This window comes from Oryx dammah, unplaced genomic scaffold (genome assembly GCF_014754425.2).
Source record: "Oryx dammah isolate SB20612 unplaced genomic scaffold, SCBI_Odam_1.1 HiC_scaffold_4, whole genome shotgun sequence".
In the NCBI taxonomy this organism is placed as follows: Eukaryota; Metazoa; Chordata; class Mammalia; order Artiodactyla; family Bovidae; genus Oryx; species Oryx dammah.
The window spans coordinates 23,747,883-23,773,057 of record NW_024070188.1 but is presented as its reverse complement, the minus strand read 5'-3'; the positions used below and the strand labels follow the sequence as shown (position 1 = coordinate 23,773,057).

The 25,175-nt window shown below is 37.6% G+C and overlaps 1 protein-coding gene across 1 annotated transcript in view; it reads right to left on the bottom strand.

The window, feature by feature from the left end:
• Positions 1-25,175, bottom strand: part of HS3ST5 (heparan sulfate-glucosamine 3-sulfotransferase 5) — a 182,827-nt gene that overhangs the window by 119,306 nt on the left and 38,346 nt on the right. Inside the window, exon 2 of the mRNA XM_040238461.1 lies at positions 246-358. The gene's annotated coding sequence lies outside the window, so the exon portion shown is untranslated. The remainder of the gene's footprint in view (positions 1-245; positions 359-25,175) is intronic.

Genomic DNA, 25,175 nt, shown 5'->3' with positions numbered 1-25,175 from the left:
CTGAGAATACAGAATCAGGAAGCAGTTGAAAGTCATTTTGTAGAATGTTTTAAAAGCCTAGAGAGGAGACAGGACCTCCCACTGAAGAGCCACCCTGCTTTTCTGAGTGGCTGTGTACATACGTGTGAACACCCAAGGCCTGCCAAGCAGTGCTTTCAAAAGGCTGATGAGACAGCAGGTGTATGATGGATGGGAAAGCTAGACAATGGATTGCAGGAGCAAGCAGAAGCCCTGGGTACACATACCTACATTCAGATGCTTCCAGTTGCTCCAGCGACGATTATCTGGTTGGTGGATATTCCATGGCCTCTCCACACCTACTGCTGTGCTTTTGGACTGTCCCTCACTCTGTTAGTACCTAAGGGTAGAGACAGAGGCAGAGTGATCTTCCAGTTAATCTTTTTTCTTTCTCTGCTCCTTACCTGTGGTTAAAAACTCAGTGTTGGAAGAAGTATATTAGGTATGATCAGAAAATTTCATGTTTTAAAAACAGTACTTCCAGTCTTTTTATTAAAGGATTTACTGATGAAGAACAGGGCTCGTATTTGAGCCTGACCCTGGAATATGCAATTGCTAGTTCCCTTTGATCAGAGATGCACTTGTAAATTGGGGGATACCCACATGTACTTTCACTTAATGTTCTTGTTTCTGATCTGGCTTCTGTGGATTTCAAGTTGACGGTGGCTAAATGTACTCTTTTTTTAAATGCTATATATTGTATATCTCAACTGATCTTTTTACAACCATATGATGATTAGCCATCAATCATTCTTTGCTGATACTCGAATATATTAAGCAATTGCTGCTTCTTCCTAAGTTGGATATATTGATGAATTACCAGGAGACTTGAGTAGACATGCAGAGTACATGTTTGGCTCTGAAGTGTTGTATGGGAAAAATGAAAAGAGAAAGTGACGGGAAAATGAAAAAGATTGCAATGAAACAGACGTGTGATGCCAAACTTCTCTTTAAAAAGCAATAGTTTATTGTCATTTCAGGCTATTATTGAGAATGAGTATGAAGTCTAAATAGACTGTAGGAGCCCAGTCCTAATACATCATTATCACTAATATGTATTTGGTAATAGTAGACATAGATTATTTTAGTCCAAAATAGCCAGAATATCCATCTTTTACGTGGGTCCATTGGATGCAAATATACTTAGAGTGCAAAGCACACACACATACAGCCCTCTTTCAAGGAAAGGGAGACTTTAAAATTTTATATACTTGGCTAGTAGCCAGCTACCAAATCTACTCTAGTTCTTCTCTGATTAACACACTTTCATACATTATTTCCAGTTTTCTACTTGAATCCTTGTCATTGTTTCCCTTCAATATCCCAATATCACACAAACAGTTCTGGAGAAACCAGAAAGTGAGTAGAAAAAAGTTCATTCAGCTATTTTAGGACATGGCACACATCACTAGTATCCATTTATTAGCAAAACAAAACAAAACAAAACAAAACTGGCTCCACTGCTCATGAGAACTTCTTAGTATGTTTGAACACCTGCTGAGATCTTAATATAAAACAAAACAAAACCTCAGCTACTCTGCTTCTAAATTTGTTTGATAAACCAGATTTCTAAAGTTCCCAAATAAACAGAAATCATTATAATTACGAATAATTAACATGCTAAACTCAAGAGGGCACTCAACATTCATTACACTGTAGAGTTCGTCCCCTAAGGGTAGTACCTTCAATTAGTTCAGTTTTTACAATGGAAGAAAAATGTGATAATCAGTAATTGCAGGTACTTAGTACAAGGAACAAAATGAGCTAACTTGCATTTAAATCATCCTGTCTCTGTCAGCGAAGGCCCTGCTCTCTTTTAGATCCTTTACATTTGTACTAATTCCAGAATACAGAAAAGCAATAGATGATAGAAAAAACATACTGCCTTCAAAGACGTGAGTAGATGCACTTCAGCTTTATCAGCTATTCTAACTGAGTAGGTGAAAGAAGAAGGCAAGATAGACCAGTAAATGAATTTAAAAGAGAATCCTGTAGGTACTTTTTGGCTGCACTGCACGGCATGTAGGATCCTACATTCCCAACCAGGGATCGAACCTATGTGCACTGCATTGGAAGTGCAGAGTCTAAACCACTGGACCACTAGGGAAGTCCTAAAAGATGTTTTCTAAAATATATCAATATATTTATTCACTCAATTTACAAACATTTATTAAGCACTTACAATGTATCAGGGCTCTGTTCAGTTCAGTTCAGTCGCTCAGTCGTGTCTGACTCTTTGTGACCCCATGAATCGCAGCACGCCAGGCCTCCCTGTCCATCACCAACTCCCGGAGTTTACTCAAACTCATGTCCATCGAGTCGGTGATGCCATCCAGCCATCTCATCCTCTGTCGTCCCCTTCTCCTCCTGCCCCCAATCCCTCTCAGCATCAGCGTCTTTTCCAATGAGTCAACTCTGCATGAGGTGGCCAAAGTATTGAAGTTTCAGCTTTAGCATCAGTCCTTCCAATGAACATCTAGGACTGATCTCCTTTAGAATGGACTGGTTGGATCTCCTTGCAGTCCAAGGGACTCTCAAGAGTCTTCTCCAACACCACAGTTCAAAAGCATCAATTCTTTGGTGCTCAGCTTTCTTCACAGTCCAACTCTCACATCTATACAGGATCACTAGAAAAACCATAGCCTTGACTAGACGGATCTTTGTTGGCAAAGTAATGTCTCTGCTTTTGAATATGCTATCTAGGTTGGTCATAACTTTCCCTCCAAGGAGTAAGCATCTTTTAATTTCATGGCTGCAATCACCATCTGCAGTGATTTTGGAGCCCCCCAAAATAAAGTCAGCCACTGTTTCCACCGTTTCCCCATCTATTTCCCATGAAGTGATGGGACCAGATAAGGGTAAATGTGCTAAATGATAATTATATTGTACTGAAAGAGCCAGCCAATGTGGAGAAAAGGGAACCCTAAACTGTTGGTGGAATGTAAACTGGTACAGCCTTTATGGAAAACATTATGGAGGTTCCCCCAAAAAACTAAAAATAGAACTTCCACATGATCCAGCAATTCCATTACTGGATATATAAATGAAGAAGACAAAAATGCTAATTTGAAAAGATATATGCACCCTAATGTTTATAGCAGCATTATATATTTATAGTAGCCAGGATACAAAAGCAATCTAAGTGTTCATTAGCAGAAGAATGGATAAAGAAGGTGTGGTATACACACACACACACACACACACACACAGAAACATTACTCAACCACAAAAAAAGAATGAAAATTTGCCATTTGCAATAACATGGATCAACCTGGCAGTCAGTCCAGGCTTAGTGAAATAAGTGAGACAGAGAAATATAAATACTGCATGATATCACTTATATGTGGAATATAAATAAATAAAAGGATGAATATAGCAAAGCAGACACAGACTTATGGATATAGAGAACTAGTGGTTACCAGTGGGAAAGGGGCAAGCAGGGGTAGATTAAGAGGTACAAGTTACTATGTATAAAATAAATGATACAAGGATATATTGTACAGCACAGAGAATATAGCCAATATTTTATAATAACCTTAAATGGAGTATGATCTATAAAAGTATTGAATCACTATATCATATTCCTGAAACTAATATAATATTATAAAGTATTAGTTGCTCAGTTGTGTTTGACTCTTTGCAACCCCATGGACTGTAGCCTGCAAGGCTCCTTGGCCCATGGGATTTTCCAGGCAAGAATGTTGGAGTGGGTTGCCATTTCCTTCTCCAATAATATTATAAATCAACTATAATTAAAGGAAACATAAAGACTAAAATGTAAGAAAAAGAATTAGCTAATTGTTTAAATATACATTTTTATATACAAATTTGATTATATCAATACATTTGTATATTCTTACAAATATAAAGTTTGAAGTATAAATATTTATGAACTGAAGCTATTCAAAGTGTTATTCCTCACATCCAACTGCAATTGAAATTGTTATATACCATGTTAATTAAAAATTAAATCACAAAATTATTTAGATTTTTTTCATCAGAGTCTCATCTATAAAAATTGTAAAAAAAAAAACACACCAACATATATCTATTTTCTTTTTCAGTAATAAATGTTACTGCAATTATTAGGGATTTTCTTAGGCATTTATAGAACTAAAATATAAGTCAAGTGATAATGGTTTAGCAAACAGTAACTACACTTTTGCATGTAAGTATATATTTTTGCTCTGATTCAATATCACATTGACAACTGTGACCCAAGAAAGGGTTATCTTTTATTAGCAGCCACTTTGGGGAGAAATATTTTATCTTCCATTGAAGTAGAGGAAAGAATTCATTAAAAATGTGATACAAGTGGTTTTAGAGTGATAAATCTCGTTACCCATTCCACTTTTAATGATTACTTGCCCAAGTCTTGTATTAATTAAAATAGTTATTCTAAATGCTTATATTTAATTTAAACATAATTAGCTAAACCTCAGTGTTACTGCCTCATCTATTTTGAAATTAATTTATAAAATAGCTCAAAAAGTGTTATAAGATTTTGATACAAAAGAAATCAGAATCAGTCTGCATCTTTTGTTGGTTTCAGTTGTGAACCCATAGTGAGTCACTTATATTAGGTATGACTGAGGGGTCTCTGGCATGGCTAACGTAGTAGAATCAAATTTTGATATGCCATTGATGCTTCTTTTATACATATGGCGTATAATTAACTTCCTAAGCAAAAATACATCTGTTGTTCCCAATATTAATATATTCTCATTCCAATATATGCAGACTTTTCTAATATCTTATTAAAACCTGGGCCTTCTGCTCTCCAATGAATGCTTATAGTTGGGGGAATCTGTTTCTACAATTCGCTAACATTAGTTCAAACCATCTGCATCCTTCTCCCTTATCCTGACATTTTAGAAATTTAATTCAGAGCAGGCTACACACATCAAATAAAATTGTATAGAATATTTCTCATCTTTTCACACTAATACTATTATACGGCATTCCAATATTCCTTCAAGTTATACTGTATCTCATTTACCTCAACTGGCATCTGCTTCTATTTCTTTCAGTCCTTCTCCCTGGTTCCCTAAACAATGAATAATAGATATTATTAATCAAGAACTAGATTTGGGTGCATTCTCTGCAAAGAATGTAGGTAACATATAAAAACTATCTATCCTGTTTAGATAAGTTAATATGAGATTGCGATCAAAGACAATTATGTATTGATTTACCATTTAACATTTCAACTATCAACCATTATCTTAACTCTGAACATCCTCAGAAGGTTCAAAGGATTAGCACTGTCTCAAAGTAATCACAATGGAGAGGGACAATTTGAGGACTAGGAAGATATTAACACATCTGCTTTGTTCATCTTGCTCAAACCTTTAAATACCATCTGTTTCCCATTATTTTCTGGCTACCATCTTCCCCTAGGCTAAAAGATTTTTAAATGACTGTGGGAAAAAAAAACTTGAGAAAGTAGTTTGAGACTTTAATTCAGTATTTCATCTGCCAGACAGTAAAATGCAGTTTGCTGCAGCGTGTTCCTAATAGATAAGGGAATTGTTGCTTCACATATAATTACACTGAGTCTAACGGTAGACATAGCCAACCATATCATCTTTATACTATTAGAAGTGCTAGTAATTCTGAAAAGAATCCATTTTGAGGAGGGTCAGAGCTACTTTTATTTTACTTCAAACCAGGGTTATCATGGAATAAAACTGATAGTTTTTTTGGGAACAATTTTTGGAATATAAAAAAAAGTGTTAAAGAGTAAATGAAGCTGACTGTTGTGACTGGCAGCAAGTTCAGGCATTTTGTGTTCTTTTGTGTTTGCTTTGGAATGTTAAACAGGTTGGGTTCTTTTAAAAAGAAAACATTTTATTCAGAACATTTCCCATGAAAGTCCTCTTTGACAAAGTGTCATTTTTTGATATATTAGTACATGTCTGCCCACATTTTATATTCAAAAAAGGCAAGCACTGTTTTAACAACTTTTGACAAGCATGGGAAATTAAACTTCCATGGAATCGACTCTCAGTGTAACACTAGAGACTGTTATATTTTCTATTTTCGTACTTCTTCATGAAAGGACACATTTTTAGTTATATAAATTTCTCGTTGAAAAAAGTGCAAAGTAATTAAAGACAAGCAATTAGAATAGGAAAACTTTAATTCATCAATAAAATGCTTTAAGCATAGAATACTGAATTTTTTTGAGAAACAGAGCTACAGATATAGTAATCAGTGAAATAAAAGTAGCTGGAGAGAAGTCAAAGAATTTTCTAGAGAACTAGCCAGGAAACGTCAAGAAATTTAACTACTTCTTCATAGTTACCTGCTAAATTATAAATTTCAAAGCCAAATCATCCTGTATTTTTTTTTTGCAATGCAGGCTCTGCCTATTGCAACCTCACTTGGATACCCACAGGTACCTCCAGTCAGCAAACTGCCTCCCATCCTGTGTCCCTCTGACTGTGACCCTACAGGATGGGGTCCTGGCTGCTCTCCAAGCTCATCTGTCTCCACTCCACTGTGCCCTTGCTCATTCATTCATCCAGGGCTTTTTCCAGTTCCTTGACTATGTTAGATTCTTTATCCTCTGCCTAGATCACTATCACAATCAGGTTGATTAATGTCTCCTCTTCTTTTCAATCTCAGCTTGGATGTGACTTCCCTCAGGAAGATCTCCCTGACTGTTCTCTCCCTAGATGTCCTTTCCCTAGAGCCTGTAGAACCTGTTCTCTCCAATCCAAGTCCCTGTCATATAGATGCTGTTGTGTCTTTATTTTCAGACTGTAAGCACCATGAAGCTTATTTACTGTTATCTATCTTATATCTATCTTATTTACCGTTAAATCTCTACTTCTTAGACAAGTGCTTGGAATATACTCAATGCTCTCAAACACTTTATTAAACAGATTAGTGAATAATTTGAGTGAAAAGTTCATATGTAAGCAATGATATTTTTCCTTTTGGTGGTAATACAAACTATTAAATATAACCACTTTTACCAAAATACATTAACTCATTTCAGTTGGCATATCTTAACGTTATTGTTCCCATTGATTATTTGATTTAGCTGGGACAAGTTTCACATTTTAGTTCAAGATTTTCTCATATCACCTTTCTCTATTATGAAAGTGCAAGAAAAATAGCCATTGAAGGATGTTAAGTTCTGAAATGCCATTTTTGGGTTTCAGTTTAATATACATACTTCTAATGGTAAAATGGTAGACTGAAAAGGGGGAGAAAAGATTTATGAAGATTAATATATAATATCTGAAAAAGGTGAAGGTCTTACTTTTCTATCACTCTGTTAGTATAATCTTTAACTGGAAATAAAAGAAGAAAATTTGAGACCAATACCCATTAGTGATTCAGCAAAGTGAAGATGGAGAAGAGGACATCTTCTGGACATTGTTATTAGATATTAAGAGCTGTAATAACAAACATACTCTTGAAAGGCCTTAAATTTAATGACAGAGCTGTGGATAACTAAATTATGATTATGACAAATTCAGGGAATCAATTCAGAGTTCTCCTCATAAGCAATCAAAGTGATATTGTATTAGTTGACCTCCTCAGACACTTCTGAAATATAGGAGGCATTTATTGAGGATACTCAGAACAACAGCAAGACAGAACTGCTTCCATATTTCATAAACACCTTTATGAAGTGGGAGGGTGGGTGAAGTTGGGTTGGGGAGGGTAGATATGGGGGGAAGGACACAGAAGGAAGAGAAGGAGCTGCTTGGAAAGAGATAAGTGGAACTCTGCTTTTAAAAATTGCCACAGCAGGACTTTCCTGAAGTCAAGATTAAAAATGTGATGAGCCTATGGAATGTTATTGTCTGCAGCAAAAGTAATATAAAAATGATTTTTGTTTCCACATAAATTACTTAACACAGCTGCCACTGGTTTTACAGATTAATGCTGGCACTGATAGGCCATCATGTGTAAGAGATTCTTTCTCTGGATTTTTTAGTCTTCAGCCTTCAGTGTTTCTTCACCTCTTTATTAAACTCTTATTCTAAGACTTATAATGAAATATATTGAAGCAGTTTGCCAGAAACACACATGGAGTTGTTTCTACTGGCTCTCCTCTGGGCTTCCTGGGGCCATAATATAGATGGTGGCAGAAAAAAATCTTAAAAAGAGTAATAATGATAAATAAATTAAAACACAGTATATGTAGTCTCCATCAAAGAAATACAGTTGTTTTACAGAACTGTATTTTTACCTCAAAGACTGTTCACTCCATCCTTACTTCATTTCAAAATGCTTCTTTAGAGCAATTCTCATTTCAAAAGGGTGCTTCAAATTGATTCTGAGGAATTTATGCTCTTCATGCTGTTTTCTGGCACTATGCTTTTTATCAGATCAGCAGAAACAATGTGAAAACACCTGCCACAGTAATTTCAAATGTCTATCATCTACAAAATTATACATAAAAGATCTTTGGTTGCAATGTGGTCCTTGAATGAAGAACTTTTTAAAGAAAGACCAACAAATGCTGTTGAAAATATAAATGAATATGTTGCAAGAAAAAGACACTTGTAGCATTTGTGGAAACAGATTTTTAATCAGAACCAAGAGAACATTTTTGAAAGAGCCAGTCTTGCTTTTCACAAGAGTTTTGCATTCACACAGACTGTTAACATACATGCTTGCCACCTTCAACTAAAGCTAAAGGGCTGCAGCTAGAAATGGAGTTGAATGGGAAACAAGACATTCAGTGGATGCCTACCCAGGGTAAATGATAAAACATCTACATTCCCATCCCATGCCACCTCCCAAAACAAAGGAAGATATAATTGTTGAACATTTATAAGTTTTTGAAAAGGCACAGAGGAAGGCTCTTGGTTATAAAACTATTTTTATGTCCTACATACCTATCTGCTCTATGGTCTTAACTTAGATGCTAGTCACTCTCAAGAACTGGTGTGGTCCCCAAAGATTCCCTTGTGTACCCAGAGCTGAGAATCCTGCTCTAAAGCTTCTTCTGCTCAGTGATTTAGTGAAAAACTCCCTTCCCATTTCTTGTTTCAGTTGCCTGTGCCCATCTGCGTGTATCTCACAACCAAGGAGGCATTTCACTAGGGCTTGAAAGTTATGCTATATTTTCCTACTCATTTCCCCTGCTGTCCTTAGAAATGGAATGTGATTCTATTATAGTTTGAATGTGAAGTATTACAGATTTTCACATTCAGATTCAAGGAAGTATGTATCAAAATAATGTTTGCATTCATTATCTAAAAGAATACACTTGAAATAGGCCTTTTGAATAGGGTTGCAATTTTATAGGAAATAGAATGGCATAAAAAGAAATGGAAAAACATATCTTTTTATTCTTTTAAGTTGAGTGTATTCCAGACTTAAACCTGTGGGATCATAATGACACAGTATTATAACCACTCCAAACGTCTGACATTTTTAAGGAGTGTATATAATATTCAGGTGGGGCTCAAATGGGAGCTAAGCGTCCAGGCTACTGTTTTGTAAAACAGCGTGTTGTATGGTTGCGTAGCTAAAGGTAGCAATATTCAATCCTCAAAAGGCAATAAAGAACACTCTGAAATGTACCTTATTTCTAAACTATGGTGGCACATTATAGCTCTCTTTGTCAGCACTTTATTGGTTTCACAGGAATAAAAACAAACACTGAGGTCTTTACTCCGAAATCCATTTCTAGAACTTATCTTACTAACAAAGGAGTTAGTCTTGTGAGAGGTGTTCTAGTTTGTAATAGAAGAATTACTCTTGGTAAAGCTTTTTGCTCTTTGAAAGGCTGTATTTATTTGACATTCTTAATTTAAAAGCAACAAACTCCATAAAATCATGCTTTTCCATGATCCACATGATAAACCAAAAGAAGGAAATTTACTGAAGTAAGAATAGTTTTCTGTATCTGGGCAAAACTGATACATTTATGCATTTCTATAGGAAGGAAAAAAGAAACCCTAAGCTTTGTTTAAACATGAAAAAAAAAAAAATTGGAATAAGCCCAGTTTGCTTTCAGCATTGTATCTAGAGGTTATTTATTTACCACAACTGCATATTCATTGACATGTTGCCAAAACAGTTAACTCTTACTTTTTCCTTTCTTTTATTTAAGTATACAACAATAGGCAGCTGATACCAGTACTTCTTTTAGCTATTTTGATTTTGGATTGTATATACATGAACTCAGGTTACCTCAAAATAATAAATGAAAATAAAGTATATTTCCAAAGCAACAAAAGCACAACATATTTTGTTATACTGTTACTGTAGAAATGTGTCTAGGAGAATGGCTGTTTAGATGTGAAAAACAGTTTATGAATCATAACCAAGTCCATTTACAGATCAGCCCTGACAATGGATGACAAAATGACAACCACAACAGATAACATGGCAAATGGCCCCCAATCCAAACAAAATCTACTCTGCAATTATTTATGCAGCAAGAATGCAGGCATTTTAGTTGCCTTCAGAATCAAGGCGGGGAAGATGAATGGTAACTGGAAAAGAGAGAACAACCTCCACCCCCTAACCCTAGGAGGTTACCAGATTGTCCTAAACAGATGTCCACAAATACTAAGAAATGGAGCTGGTGACAAGAAGGGACCCCTTTGAAAGAGTATTGTTGTGAAGCTTTAGCTTCCCAATTTAAGATGTTTTCCTTTTTTCAGGCTGAAATATTTTCAATGCAAGATTCAGGAAAATCAATTAAACATTACTGGACAATGGATAGATTAAGGTATACTTCTTTTTAGGATAAGAGAGCTATCTTTATATAAAGTCTGACTCTCTAGAGGAAAGAGATGAAGAGAAGCAAGGCTGTTAGAGAACAGGAGTAATGAAAAATGCTATGTCAAACAAGAGTCCTCCGTGCATGCTTAAAAAAGAAATGAGTAAAATTTACTATATATGTGACAAGCTACTTGACAGCACACTTTTTTTTTTTTTTAAACATATATTTAGGCATTCCCAAGGACTGTGTGAGTTGCCCAGAACAAGACCTTTTTGGATATGAGATATGGCTGGGGAGTTAGGAGTCTACCCACCCCAGGATTTTGTCTTGACTTAAGACTCCTAAGTCTCTCTAGGATGTAAGCTTCATGAAGGTAGATTTTGTTTTGTTTTTGTTTTGCTCACTGCTTTATCTCCAGCACCTATAATAGAGCCCAGAAGATAGTAAGTAGGCAATTAATATTTGGGGCTTGAAAAATGAATGTAGACTAGTTCAGACTCCAACTTCTGTGACTTTGGCTACTATACATGGCTACAGTTCTCTGAGATGTTAACATGTGCCTGTTGTTGTTGCGTAGTCACTCAGTCGTGTCCGACTCCTGTGACACTGTGCCAAATACTAATGCTGACCTGAAACTAATAGGCTGCAACAATTGCAATTCAGGATCAGCAGGAAATTGCAATTCAGGGTCTGCAACCATTGCAAGCCACATGCAAGTTCTCCCGACAGCAAGGGAATGAGCATGCTTATACAAAGAGGAAAAGGAAGTTGGGAGGGCTGTAGTAACAGAGAGTCCATTGCTTTTCATTGGCTCAGTCCTTGTCAGAAAAGAAGTTTTTCTTCTTCTTGTGGCTCTGCTACAGTTGCAAGGTATGAGCACGCCCCCTCTAATCTCCCAACTCTATTCAACTGAGGTCTCTCCTCTGTCCATGGGATTCTCCAGGCAAGAATACTGGAGTGGGTTGCCATCCCCTCCTTCAGGAAATCCTCCCGACCCAGGGATTGAACCCACATCTCTTGCAGTGCAGGCGGATTCTTTACTCCCTGAGCCCAACTGGAAGGCCCTGTTTATTATTATTTTACAGTAATCATTTTTCCCTATGGCTATGTGATAAAGCATTATTATCTCCACTTTAGGATTAGTTTTGAAGTACCAGAATTAAAATGTGGTAGTTAAGTAACCTTAAACTCTTGGACCATGTAGAATGTAGAGAAAAAAGTTGCCTTAGTTTAAGTCCAAAATCTAAATTCTTCCTTACTAAGCTAAATCCTGGTTCAGTCTTATTTAGTTGATGACTCTGCTCTATATATTGTATCAGTCTTGTCTTTATTCTGATCCCTGGTCTCATCCAAATTCTGCTCTAACTCTAGTCTTGGGGTATGTACTGTACATAATGTGAACTTCTCCACAGCACTCCAGTGTCTCCATTTCATCTGGGTGGTACTTCTTAGCTTTGGCAGCCATAAAAAAAAAATGCCATAGGCATTGAAACATGTATAATATCATGTAAGAAGTGAATTGCCAGTCTATGTCCGATGTAGGATATGGCACGCTTGGGGCTGGTACACGGGGATGACCCAGAGAGATGTTGTGGGGAGGGGGGTGGGAGGGGGGGTTCATGTTTGGGAACGCATGTACACCCGTGGTGGATTCATGTCAATGTATGGCAAAACCAATACAGAATTGTAAAGTAAAATAAAAAATAAATAAATAAATAAATATTTAAAAAATGCCATAGATTTTTGGCTTTAACTACAGAAATTTATTTTCTTACATTTCTGGATGCTACAAGTTTGAGGTCATAGTGCCAGCACAGTCAAGCTCTGGTGACATCTCTCTTCCTGAATTTCAGATGGCTGCCTTCTTACTGTGTGCTCATATGGGCTTTTCAGGGTACATGCACCTGGGGAGAGACCTCTCTCTCTTTCTCTTCTTATAACGCCACTAATCCTATTGGATTAGGACCCCACCCTTATGACCTTACTTAATCATGCTAAGTTGCCTCAGTCACATCTGACTCTCTGTGACCCTATGGACTGTAACCCAGCAGGCTCCTCTGTCCATGGGATTCTCCAAGCAAGAATACTGGAGTGGGTTGCTATGTCCTCCTCCTGGGGATGTTCCCAACCTAGGGATTGAACCCACATCTCTTATGTCTTCTGATTGGAAGGAGAGTTCTTTACCATTAGCGCCACCTGGGAAACCCTCATTTAACCTTATTAACTCCTAAAAGGCTATGGTTTTTCCAGTAGTCATGTATGGATGTGAGAGTTGGACTGTGAAGAAAGCTGCGCACCGAACAATTGATGCTTTTGAACTGTGGTGTTGGAGAAGACTCTTGAGAGTCCCTTGGACTGCAAGGAGATCCAACCAGTCCATCCTAAAGGAGATCAGTCCTGGGTGTTCTTTGGAAGGACTGATGCTAAAGCTGAAACTCCAGTACTTTGGCCACCTCATGCAAAGAGTTGACTCATTGGAAAAGACTCTGATGCTGGGAGGGGGTGGGAGCAGGAGGAGAAGGGGACGACAGAGGATGAGATGGCTGGATGGCATCACCGACTCGATGGACGTGAGTTTGAGTGAACTCCAGGAGATGGTGATGGACAGGGAGGCCTGGCGTGCTGCGATTCATGGGGTCGCATAGTTGGACACAACTGAGCGACTGAATTGAACTGAACTGAACTCCTAAAAAGCCTTATCTCCAAATACAGTCACAGTGGATGCTAGGGCTGCAAAATATGAATTACAGGGGAACACAATCAGTCACTCTTTCTATCTGGGACCTGAAAACATGGTGAACTTCACAAAACATACATTTAGAAATTATTGTTGTTCAAAATCTACGAAAACATAGATACCGCTTGATTACCCAAGGGAAATTTTATAAGTATCATGTGGCCTAATACAGTTTCTAGTGGTCATCACATCTATGTGCTTCTTTCTTTTTCCAATATGTAATTTTGAGAATCTTTGTTCTGAGTAGACAGTGACCAGAGGGTCAACATGACTCAATTATTCCTTGAGATACTATAAATATTTCTTGGAACTTTCCAGTTGGATCTTAGAATCAGAAATCATATTCTGAGCTAGTTATTACAAAGCTTTCCTACTACAGGGGGAAAAAAATGAAGCCTATGACAATCTCTTTTTAGTTACATTGGCCTTGTTTTCTGAACTTGTATTAAGCTCCTATTGGGATGGCAGTGAATCTTGAATAAGAGTACAAGTACGTGGGATCTTGAAATGCACCAAAACCCCAAAATGCTGATGTAGATCCGACCATTGTGGACCTGACTAAAACATCAGAAAGTCCTGGTGCAGCAGTGTGAGCATCCCATTTTGACAAAAATAGACCTCTTAACTTATAGATGTTCTTTCTTCAGGGAACTCAGGGAAGTGTGTGTGTGTGTATGTGTGTGTGTGTGTGTGTGAGTGAGATATGTAAATGCTATCTTGAATTGCAAAGTTCCTCTGGAAGAAAGATATTTATTTATGTGTTTCATTAGCATAATTACATTTTAAGACAGAATAATGGGTTTAACATATGATTAAAAAGACACATGCTCCTTGGAGGGAAAGCTATGACAAAGCTAGACAGCATATTAAAAAACAGAGGCATCACTCTGCTGACAAAGGTTCATATAGTCAAAGCTATGGTTTTTCCAATAGTTACGTATGGATGTGACAGTTGGACCGTAAAGAAGGCTGAGTGCTGAAGAACTGATGCTTTCAAATTGTGGTGCTGGAGAAGACTCTTGAGAGTCCCTTGCACAGCAAGGAGATCAAGCTGGTCAATCCTAAAGGAAAACAACTCTGAATATTTGTTGGAAGGACTGATACTGAAGATGAAGTTCCAGTACTTTGGCCACCTGATGCAAAGAGCTGACTAATTGGAAAAGACCCTGAGGATGGGAAAGATTGAAGGCAAAAGGAGCAGGGGATGACAGAGGATAAGATGGTTGGATGGCATCACTGACTCAGTGGACATGAATTTGAGCAAACTCTGGGTGACAGTGGAGGATAAAGGAACCTGGCATGCTGTACTCCATGGGGGTTGCAAAGAGCTGGACATGACTTAGAGACTGAACAACAACAAAACTATTAAAATGTGTCAACTGTAAATGCAAAGCAATTACAGAGCGAGAATGTAAGTCATACATATTACAATATTTGCAGGTATTTCTTAGAAATATTGTAACAAGTTATCACCACTAGATTTTTACATAATTAATTATGAAACTAACATAAATTATTAATTTTTAAAGAATAGATTAATCACCCTTAAGTTGCTATCAGGTACTAAATTTAGACAATAATGGAAAATTCAAATAGAAAAAAATAGTATTTTTTACAACATTTTCCTTCATTATTAAACAAATAAAGTCTTCAGTTTTTCAATAATTCTGTGATAATTAGTTTAGTTTGATTTCAGTTGCTCAAAAGACCAAGCCATATATTTCTCTATAATTGTGGTAAAGAGTTCCAGGTAAGGAACTTGGAGATCTGATTTCTTGCTTAGGCTCTAGCATAAAATACCTGTGACACTTTGGGCAGACTACTGAACCTCCTGAGTTTTCTTGATTACAAGAGGAGAGGATAAGATAAGAATACATGAACTCTGAAGTCCTTATAGGTCCCCCCAGTCTATGATTCCAGGTGGTTATTCATATTACTAAAGCCAATAGAATTTGTCTCCATGAACTGATTAAATAGTAAAGGTAATTCCAGGAGATCAAATTGCCAACCTCCATTGGATCATCAAAAAAGCAAGAGAGTTCCAGAAAAACATCTATTTCTGCTTGATTGACTATGCCAAAGCCTTTGACTGTGTGGATCACCACAATCTGTGGAAAATTCTGAAAAGAGATGGGACTATCAGACCACTTGAACTGCCTCTTGAGAAATCTGTATGCAGGTCAGGACAAACAGTTAGAACTGGACATGGAACAACAGACTGGTTCCAAACAGGAAAAGGAGTTTATGTCAAGGCTGTATACTGTCACCCTGCTTATTTAACTTATATGCAGAGTACATCATGAGAAATGCTGGGCTGGATGAAACACAAGCTGGAATCAAGATTGCCAGGAGAAATATCAATAATCTCAGATATGCAGATGACACCACCCTTATGGCAGAAAGCAAAGAGGAGCTAAAGAGCCTCTTGATGAAAGTGAAAGAGAGTGAAAAAGTTGGCTTAAAAACTATTCCAGGTGAATGTTGGTCCTCACATGGTCACCATGGCCCATCCTGTCATTAATCACAAGGCTCCCACTGGCATCCTGTGGTTAATTATCTCAGCCCCAAAGAAGCCACTTTTGAGGGTTCCTTACTCTTTGAAGTTTATTTGTTTGCTTGCCAAGTTGCCATCTACCACATATGGTGCCAACATGTCACTATCTCATGGAAAATTTACTTGATTCCCCTGCTACACTAAGCCAGCACTCTTTCCATATGGGTTTACATGAAATTAAACAAGAAATTTCAATCACAGCATTTAACACAATTGGCAGTTAGCTACATATCTATGTAATTGTATCACATCTGTCTTCTTCTTTAGGTTGTAAACTCCAAGACATCTAAGACTAGGCTAGTATTTTCTTTTTTATTTGGGTTTTATTTTGTTCAAGAGAACAAATGAACGTATCTTAAAGAGACAGTGCTATGGTGCTTATTAGGGAAAGCAGCAGCTCCCTGCCCACTCCAGCACCATTTTCAGCTCCTTAGAAGCAATAACTTTCAACTTTTCTAACTGAATATTTTGGCACTTTTACCATTTTTGAAAATATTAATATCATGCCTGTATTACCTTTACTTGAATTCTCGAATTTAGGTATATTAATTTCCCTCTGGAAGAGAAGGCTTTATTTAGTTCTCTTTTGAGTGAGTGATAGCGTGTCTGACTCTTTGTGACTCCATGGACCATAGCCCACCAGGCTCCTTTGTCCATGGAATTCTCCAGGAAAGAGTACTGGGTGAATTGCCATTTCCCTCTCCATAGTTCTCTTTTACTTTTCCACTATTTTTATCACATAAACCTTTCTGTCATCCCATTCTCTTAACACAGTTAGATCAATACTGATTATTATGACTATCATTAATATTACGTAGTGCCATTCTCAGCTGAGTCATGTAGTATACTATGATTGTGTCCGTTTTTGCACAAATTCTTACTCCCACTGAGTTAATAATTATCTTGTTTGGTTTTCAGTACTTTATCCTTCAAAGGTTTCTTGAGAAAGAGTACATGTAAGTTAGAATATTTCTGATACTATCCTGATACTTTTTCTGATCTGTGAAATTCACATTTTTGCCCTGGAATTAGGTTTTGTAAACAGTTGTAAAATTTCCTAATGAATGTAGTTTTATTTTTACTCATTGTACTCAGCACTTAGTGGCCCCCATAGTTGGGAAACTCATATTCTTTAATTCTGAGAATATCCCTTTGATATTTTTCACCTCCATCAAAAATTTTTCTCATACTAGGGAATTCTTGTTGTTCAGAAATAGGATCCTTACAAAAAATTTTTAAAAACCTCTATTTTCCATCTCTTCACCTTTTTGCTCTAATTGCTGGGATAATGCTTCAACTTTATCGTCGAAATTTTTTATTTAGTTTTTCATTTCTGCTATTATAATATTAATTTCTAGGCATCTTTTTTCTTTGGCTCTCTGGATACACCTGTTTTATAGAGCATACTCTTCTAGTTCCACTAAGACAAAATCTTGCCTTATGTCTTCATATAGACTGTGTTTCCTAAAAATATTACTTTCCGGTTTTGGTCTGTATGTCAGATTAAAATGCCTGCCTTAAACATGTGTTAATCTTTTGTCTACTTATATTTATGAGTAAGGAGCTTGTGAGCATGTAAGGAATGGGTCATTGTACTCTTTACTCCAGGGTGATCTGGCCAGGCAGTTTCCTTAAGGAATCCTTGAACTTTGTATCATTTGGATCTTCATTTTTGGATTGATCAAATTCCCCAAAGACTTTCTGAATATCTTCCCTGAAAGATTCTGATTGTCAAGATTCTTAGAGACCAATGAGGAAGAAGGCTGTGAATTTCAACATTTCACATGTAAACTCTCACTTTAGCCCATTATTTTTAGTGCGATACTTCTTTCTTATCCCCAGTGTTCCCAAGTTCACTAACTCTGCTTGCCTTAATTATGGAGTAAAATGTCAGTCTCCCAGCTGTATGGATGAATGAGGGGATCTAGAGGGTATCTAATTGCTCTTAATCAATCTTCCTAGGCTCATGTTTTCTCCCCAAATCCAGGGATAAATAGTGAGGTCAATACTTGAACATATTGGGAATGCTTTGGTGGAAAATTGTATTGCTTCTAAACTGCCCCCTGCTGGTTTTAAGACTCAGCATTTTGGGGTTTGTTAAATAGGTTTCCATGTCTATATCTCTAGCTTAAGTGACTTGTTGCTATTTTCTCTTATCCCATGTTTTTGTTTTATAATTGTGTGCCTTTAAAACAATCCATTTTCAGTCATTTCATTAGGGGTTCAGAAGATAGTTAATACACCCGTACACCATGGCATCCTCATCAGACAGCACAGTGCATCCTTCTCATGTAAATAAGCCTTTTCCAGTTGAGCAAATTCTCTGGATCAGTCCTATACAGATGACTCTGAATATTCTAAGATCTTAAATGTTCTTTGCCATCTTAATGTAAAACCATGTATGAAGCTCTTTGGTCTTTTAGAATGTAGATGTTGTGAAGATATCTTTTTGGAGCGTATGTACTATCTAGACTAGAGCTGAATACTAGTTGCCAGCAATGACAAAGACCTTCTCTGTGGCTAATATTACCATCTGTCCTGTTTTCCACTAAACATGTATATTAGTTGTTTGAATAGATTCTTGGAGGGTGAAGGTCATTTTATTGCTACCCTTTGAGTATAGGGTCATCTTGAATAACCTCAAACTGCAGCTGTGACCAAAGACAAAATGCCTTCAACTGTTGACAGATGCTCTTGGTCCGGATTTAATGGTGGTCTAATAACATTAAATATAGAAAATACAGGACAAAGGAAAATACCATGGACTCATAAAAGAAGCCCGTTGCATATATCCTGATTTTTTTTTCCTCTCAAAGTGTTTCAAAATGTATATTCAATGTATTTGTGTGTTCTTTCTTTTGCTTCATCTCCCAAAATTATTTTCAATCACAAGGTAATAATCATCATAAAATAAAACTGTACTTAAAATTGATCATTATTGTCACTCTATCCTGCCTTATTAACACAGAATGCTATACATATGAAATCAGGCTCCTTGTTTCATTAGAGAGATACTTAAACAGGTAGCTTACAAGCTGTATTTATTCTATGTTGAGCTAAATGTTGTGTTATAAACAGAGAAAAATGGCATGAGAATCAAATTCTATGAGAATTAGTCTTGAGGCAAGCAGTTTCTAGGCTCTGAAAGTAAAGCAATGGATACTGACTGGATGGAAGAGGCTTTGTCTTTATATCTGTGGTGGCACTAGGCTGAGTGAGAACTCTCAGCATGCAGCCCTGTATCATCAAATACTCACACGCTCAATGTCATGCAGTGTCAGAACTTGGGGCATCACAGTTACTCTGAGATGTCTGTGGATGTCTATTTTCTGAAGAAAATCTTGGCTCTGTTCACTGTGGTACCCCTGGATCATCTCTACTCTATGTACCAGTGACTATTCTTGAGGTATTCAATCTGATTAGACTCCTTAATTTCCGTGAACAAAATTTAACTCTATTTTCATTTGGTTGCTTATAAAACATATGTATCTTGAAAACATATGCACTTAAACTTCAGGTTCTTCCAAAGGTTCTAGCTTTTAACTCTCTTGTCCACTTCTTCCTCAAGGCAAAAAGTGGTCTATACTTTTCAAAACCTTATAGAAACAGATATCTGTTCTACAAGAGAGAGAAGTTTTACTGGTACCAAATTCAAAATTAAATCTGCCATGTAATCTCTAGGTAAGACAAAACATGATGAAAATTAAATAACATGATGGATATTACTTGGATAAGGGTTTTAACTCAGAGAAATATTTTTCACAGGGTTATTTTTCTATCACTGTTTAAGTGGAGGCACACTATTATAACAATTTTTGAAGGCTTTTTTGTTGATCTAATGTAGGCACATAGATTTTGAAATAACTTGATGATGATCACTGCAAGTAATTCATAAGGTACTCATGCGCCAACACTGTTCTAAGCATTTTATTTAGATGAACTCACTTAGTCCTCCTCATCACCCTAAGAGATAGACATGTATCGTGATCCCATTTTTACAGATGTGGGAATTATCCCCCAGAGAGGTTAATATCTTGCCCAGTATCACTCTGTTAAGGAGCAAGAACACAAGCCTGTCTATTTATGGTACATTCCACATTTTTTGGCCTATCTATTTTTTGCTTTCATATCATTTCTTTCCCTTCTTGGACTTTTGAAGTAGTTGTATAATGATAAATACAAAACTGAACTCCAAGAGCCTACTATTTTGTAATCTTAAAGTGTCAATTAAAAGAGCAACACACAGCAGCAAAATTTTCAAAAATTTAGGAGACTGCCTGAAATCTGAGGGAGGCTCGCAGATTATTCAGCTAGAGACTTCAGAATTATGTAACTTGGGAAATATTGGAATCAGGTCACAGTTTTTACCGTAGACTTATAAAGAGAAATAAATCATTCCAACATCAATAAATCATATATGCTACCACAGTTTCTCTTAAAGAAGTTCTATCATGAACTTCTTTGCTATTTAACAATGTTATATTATTTTTCTTCATAGTTTCCATACAAGCTATTATTGTCTAAGTTGTTTTTTCCTCCTCTTTTAAAAGGTTTAACTTGATAGCAGCATGAATGTGCTTTTCTTTTTTTTTATTTTCAGATTTTATCATGCTAACATCACAGCAGTCTTTATGGCATAGTGCTAAGTAGTTAATACCCTGTTTGCCCATTCATGGAATATATTAAATCAGCAAGATCCCATTACTTATTGATGTATGGGACATGGAAAATAAAAACTATCTGCTTCCCACTTTCATCACATTTGATGGAGAAATATGCATAAAAATGATGATAATTTAATACAAGAATGGTTAAAGAAGAAATGGGGTTCCCAGGTGGTGCTAATGGTAAAGAACTTGCCTGCCAATGCAGGAGACATAGGATGTGGGTTTGATCCCTGGGTTGGGAAGATCTCCTGAAGGAAGGCATGGCAACCCGTTCCAGTATTCTTGCCTGGAGAATCCCATACACAGACGGGCCTGGTGGGATAGGGTTGCACAGAGTTGGACATGATTGAAGTGACTTAGCATACAAGCAAAGGGGAAATATATATATATATACACATATACATATATATATATATACACATATACAGTGAGATGAAAGTGAAAGGGGAGTGAAAAAGTTGGCTTAAGCTCAAAATTCAGAAAACGAAGATCATGGCATCTGGCCCCATCACTTCATGGCAAATATATGGGGAAACGTGGAAATAGTGGCTGACTTGATTATTTTGGGCTCCAAAATCACTGCAGATGGTGACTGCAGCCATGAAATTAAAAGACGCTTACTCCTTGGAGGGAAAGTTATGACCAATCTAGACAGCATATTAAAAAGCAGAGACATTATTTTGTCAACAAAGGTCCATCTAGTCAAGGCTATGGTTTTTCCAGTGGTCATGTATGGATGTGAGAGTTGGACTATAAAGAAAGCTGAGTGCTGAAGAATTGATGCTTTTGAACTGTGGTGTTGGAGAGGACTCTTGAGATCCCTTGGACTGCAAGGCAATCCAACCAGTCCATCCTAAAGGAGATCAGTCCTGGGTATTCATTGAAAGGACTGATGCTAAAGCTGAAACTCCAATACTTTGGCCACCTCAAGCGAAGAGCTGACTCATTTGAAAAGACCCTGATACTGGGAAAGATTGAAGGCAGGAGGAGAAGGGGATGACAGAGGATGAGATGGTTGGATGGCATCACTGACACAATGGACATGGCTTTGGGTGGACTCTGGGAGTTAGTGATGGACAGGGAGGGCTGGCGTGCTGTGGTTCATGGGTTGCAAAGAGTCGGACATGACCGAGCGACTGAAATGATACTGATAGTGCCTGGCACATAAGCATTCAATAAATATTAACTATCATTATTACCCCAAAGAGACAACTAATTCCTAAGTAATCAATACTACTATTAATGGTGAAATGTCCTCCTAACGTGTCTTCACATTAAGAGTCAGTAACTTTAGATCATGCTTATAGACCTCTTTGGTCTCAGGTAGTCTCTTCTATAAATCAGAAGGCTATTTCTGGAAGTCAGCATCCCACCTCCAATGTTCTCAGTGATGTCTCAGTAGCTGTTTTATATTTAAGCATTTTGATCTTCTTACTTGAAAATTCAGTTGACAAATAGGCACAAAAAGTAAATGGACAATACCCATGCTGTCACTAGATACCTTAACTACATATTTTAGAAGGGTTATGTTTTTTAAAGGTATATAAGGTTTATTTTTTGTGTGGAAGATGAATGATATTGAGAGGAATAGGTTCACATTTGAGGTTTGATAACTCAGAAATCAACTCTAATATTATTTTTATTTATTATTATTATTTTTTTAAGTCTTTACTGAATTTGGTATCATATTGTTTCTGGTGTTTATGTTCTGGTTTTTTGACTGCAAGGCATGTGGGATCTTAGCTCACTGACCAGGGATTGAACTTATACTCCCAGTACTGGAAGGTGAAGTTTTAACCATCGCATTGCCAGGGAAGTCCCTCAACATCCTAATTTTAATTAAATTTGACTTAGACATCTTTACTCTTCCATTGGCTAAATTTGGACATTTGAATGGAAGAAAGACTTGAATACATTAATTTTCTAAAAGCCACCTCCTAGCTGAATGTTGTTAAGTGAGTACAATCACTGCAATGGATACTATTGAAAGCTTAAAGGAAAGTCAGAAGGACACATAGTCTTCACATTTACATCCCATGTGAGAGTTTAAGTCTTCAACGAGCCATTAAGGAATGGTTTTCTGAATGACATGGCAGGTTTAGGTGAACCTATTTCTCTTGGGCAGAAATTTTGCAGGACTGACCAAGTTCCACAGTTAGGAGATGTTTCCAAGTTCCCTAGATCAGGCCACTTTGTTCTTAGGAACTCCTCTGTTTGCTTGTGAATTGGGGTGGAGGTGGTATAACAAAAAGAGTATAAAGATCTTTCCCAGTCTTTCCACTAAATTAGGTAATAAGACATTATATCCTTTAGGCAACTTCTTTCAGCTTATTATTTCTTTGTATTTACTCTTTACTTTAAAATGTCACATGGAAAATGCACTGCCCAAGTTCAGTTCAGTTCAGTCGCTCAGTTGTGTCCAACTCTTTGCGACCCCATGAATTGCAGCACACCAGGCCTCCCTGTCCATCACCATCTCCCGGAGTTCACTCAGACTCACGTCCATCGAGTCCGTGATGCCATCCAGCCATCTCATCCTCAGTCGTCCCCTTCTCCTCCTGCCCCCAATCCCTTCCAGCATCAGTCTTTTCCAATGAGTCAACTCTTTGCATGAGGTGACCAAAGTACTGGAGCTTCAGCTTTAGCATCATTCCTTCCAAAGAAATAAATCCCAGGCTTGATCTCCTTCAGAATGGACTGGTTGGATCTCCTTACAGTCCAAGGGACTCTCAAGAGTCTTCTCCAACACCACAGTTCAAAAGCATCAATTCTTCGGTGCTCAGCCTTCTTCACAGTCCAACTCTCACATCCATACATGACCACAGGAAAAACCATGGCCTTGACTAGGCAGACCTTAGTTGGCACAGTAATGTCTCTGCTTTTGAATATACTGTCTAGGTTGGTCATAACTTTTCTTCCAAGGAGTAAGCGTCTTTTAATTTCATGGCTGCAGTCACCATCTGCAGTGATTTTGGAGCCCCCAAAATAAAGTCTGACACTGTTTCCACTGTTTCCCTATCTATTTCCCATGAAGTGCATGAGAAACGCTTGACTGGAAGAAACACAAGCTGGAATCAAGATTGCCGGGAGAAATATCAATAACCTCAGATATGCAGATGACACCATCCTTATGGCAGAAAGTGAAGAAGAACTAAAAAGCCTCTTGATGAAAGTGAAAGAGGAGAGTGAAAAAGTTGGCTTAAAGCTCAACATTCAGAAAACGAGGATCATGGCATCCGATCCTATCACTCCATGGGAAATAGATGGGGAAACAGTGGAAACAGTGTCAGACTTTATTTTTTTGGGCTCCAAAATCACTGCAGATGGTGATTGCAGCCATGAAATTAAAAGACACTTACTCCTTGGAAGAAAAGTGATGACCAATCTAGATAGCATATTCGAAAGCAGAGACATTACTGTGCCGACTAAGGTCTGTCTAGTCAAGGCTATGGTTTTTCCTGTGGTCATGTATGGATGTGAGAGTTGGACTGTGAAGAAGGCTGAGCGCCGAAGAATTGATGCTTTTGAACTGTGGTGTTGGAGAAGACTCTTGAGAGTCCCTTGGACTGCAAGGAGATCCAACCAGTCTATTCTGAAGGAGATCAGCCCTGGGATTTCTTTGGAAGGAATGATGCTAAAGCTGAAACTCCAGTACTTTGGCCACCTCATGTGAAGAGCTGACTCATTGGAAAAGACTTTGATGCTGGGAGGGATTGGGGGCAGGAGGAGAAGGGGACGACTGAGGATGAGATGGCTGGACGGCATCACTGACTCGATGGACGCGAGTCTGAGTGAACTCCAGGATTTGGTGATGGACAGGGAGGCCCGGCGTGCTGCAATTCATGGGGTCGTAAAGAGTCGGACACGACTGAGGGACTGAACTGAACTGAACTGAACTGAAGGGACCGGATGCCATGATCTTCGTTTTCTGAATGTTGAGCTTTAAGCCAACTTTTTTGCTCTCCTCTTTCACTTTTATCAAGAGGCTTTTTAGCTCCTCTTCACTTTCTGCCATAAGGGTGGTATCATCTATATCTGAGGTTATTGATATTTCTCCTGGCAATCTTGATTCCAGCTTGTGTTTCTTCCAGTCCAGCGTTTCTCATGATGTACTCTGCATATACGTTAAATAAGCAGGGTGACAATATACAGACTTGACGTACTCCTTTTCCTATTTGGATCCAGTCTGTTGTTCCATGTCCAGTTCTAACTGTTGCTTCCTGATCTGCATACAGATTTCTCAAGAAGCAGGTTAGGTTGTCTGGTATTCCCATCTGTTTCAGAATTTTCCACAGTTTATTGTGATCCACACAGTCAAAGGCACTGCCCAAATCCAATGTCAAAGCCTAAGGGGGAGGGAGTGGCCCTTTCGAAAAAATTTCCTCTCTTCCTAGACTACAGCTCAAATACTAGCATCTTTCCCGGCACCTTTTTGCGAGACTGTGGTTCTACAAAGAGACACCTCAAATTCCTTGGCAGTTGAATGTCAGTCTA